The 2379-nt window shown below is 45.1% G+C and overlaps 1 pseudogene; it reads left to right on the top strand.

The window, feature by feature from the left end:
- The first annotated feature begins 223 nt into the window (after positions 1 to 223).
- LOC127186193 (vomeronasal type-1 receptor 4-like) lies at positions 224 to 1382 on the top strand (annotated as a pseudogene).
- The last annotated feature ends 997 nt before the right edge of the window (positions 1383 to 2379 follow it).

Raw genomic sequence — 2379 nt, 5'->3', positions numbered from 1 at the left:
GGTGGTTGTGAGGCACCACGAGTGTGCTGGAATTGAGCATAATTCCATAAAAGGACCATCTCTCCAGCCCCCAAATTGTACTTCTTAACACATTGTTATAATATGAGAAAAGCTGTTAAATTCTAAGGATGTAACAATAAATTCCTGTCTGACACTGTTAACGTATTTATATGCAAAGGCCATCGTGCGTTAAAACAGAAGTCATGTTGCTGACCAAGACGACATGGCATCACTCACACTTCCATCACGAGGCAAGAGAAAGTATAATAAATACAAAATAATATCCTATGTTACTGTCCATGCGCTGCTTTCCAGGCAAAGCTCTTGCTGTGTGATATGATAGTGTCTCCCTTCTCAGAAGAAGAAAACACTTGAAGTCGATTGAAAACCTCAGATTTATTAAAGTCCTGAAGGCAGCACTTTCCCACCTGATCACCACATCATGATGCAATAAAGCCCTCTCTAGGTCTTTGCAGAATAAAGTCATGAAAACCACTGAAGATGTAGCCCTCCAGATTCTACTTCTTTGCCAGGTTGGGATTGGGACTGTGGCCAACATCCTTCTGTTCATCCATAATTTTTCTCCCATCTTTACTGGCCTTCAACTGAGACCCAAACAGGTCATTGTCACCAATTTGGCCATTGTCAATGTCTTTATTCTCCTCCTCATTAGGTTTCCAAACAATATGACAGTTTTTGGTCCAAGGAAGCCCCCAACAGACCTCAAGTGTAAAACCGAGTACTTCATTCACCTGGTGGCTTGAAGCACAAGCATGTGTTCCACCTGTGCCCTGAGCACCTACCAGTTTTTCACTCTTGCTCCTAGTAACTGTGGTAGACTGGTTCTCAGAAAAAGAGCCCCCAAGGTCCTGAGTTATTCTTCCTACAGTTGTTGGTTGTTCAGTGTCTTCTATAATGTCTACATTCCAATGAAAGTCACTGGTCCGCAGAACAGAGGCAATGCCACTGACTCTAGAAGCAAGTGGGTCTGCTCCACCTCAGATTTCACCATAGGCATGGTCTACTTAGGGTCTGTCCACGACATCATGTTCATCAGCGTCATGGTCTGGACCTGCATCTCCATGGTGCTGCTCCTGCAGAGACACCGTCAGAGACTGCAGTACATTCTGACCCACGCTCAGGACCAGAGATTCTATCCTGAGACCAGACCTGCCCACATCATCCTGATGCTAGTGTTCACCTTTGTGAGCTTCTATCTCCTGCATTGTGTTTGTAATCTCTGTCACATTTCTTTTGTGGACTTTCGTCTCTGGTTGAGGCGCACCAGTGAAGTTTTAGCTGCAGGCTTCCCCACTATTTCTCCCTTACTGTTGATCATTAGGGGTCCTCGGAATCCTTGTTCAGTGCTCTTTGGTTGCTGAAAGCCAGCCCCTCCCCAAATGCAAAATAATAGGTATGTCTTAATTAGCATCCACACAAACACTCTTTGTGCTGAAAACCCTTCTTTCTGAACAGGAATAGGTGACTCACCACTGTAACCTCCCCGCTAAAGGAACGGAAGCAGACTATTTGCTGTGCAGTTGATGGTAGCTGAGATTGCAGCAGGCTGTTTGCTGTACAGTCAGTGGTAGCTCAGATCGCAGTCATATCCAGGTGAGCAGAGGATGAAGAGACCCAATCTTAAGTATCCCCCTCATCAGGGGAAGCAAGAACAGGAAGACCTACGGAAGGAAGAAAAGAAGCAAAGAAAAATAAAAGCCAGTCAATAAATTCACGATTATCTTTGCATATGTATGGGACAGCCTGGATTTTGGACTCTCCATTGAGAAGTTGGGTGTAATGTTGCTTGGTCATTTTTCTCGTGCGGCTTTTAATATTCTTAGTTCTGTGTAGTTAGTGTTTTGATTATTATGTGTAGATGGGGACTTTTTTTTCTGGCTCAGGATATTTGGTGTACTGTATGCCTACTGTAAGCTTATTTATTATTTATTTATTTAATCACATTACAATCAGATCCCAGCCTCCTCCCTCCTTTCTTACTAGTCACAAACCCCTATTCCTCCCCCCACTTCCCATCTACTTCTCAGAGAACGTGAGGTCCCCAAGGGGTACCAACCCACCCTGGCACCACAAGTCACAGTAAGACTAAAAACATCCTCTTCCTCTCAGGACTGACACAAGAGCTCAGCTAAGGGAGAGGGATCCAGAGAGAGGCAGCAGAGTCAGGGACAGCCTCTACTCCCATTGCTAAGGAACCCATATGTTGCCTAAGCTGCACATCTGCCACATATGTGTAGCGGGGTCTAGACCCAGCCTATGCTTGCTGTTTGCTTGGTGGTTCAGTCTCTGTGATTCCCTATAAGCCCAGGTTAGTTGACTCTGTAGGTCTTCTTGTGGTGTCCTTGACCCCTCCAGTTC

The sequence above is a fragment of the Acomys russatus genome, unplaced genomic scaffold (genome assembly GCF_903995435.1).
Source record: "Acomys russatus unplaced genomic scaffold, mAcoRus1.1, whole genome shotgun sequence".
NCBI classification, from domain to species: domain Eukaryota; kingdom Metazoa; phylum Chordata; class Mammalia; order Rodentia; family Muridae; genus Acomys; species Acomys russatus.
This window is presented reverse-complemented; position numbering and strand designations above follow the sequence as displayed.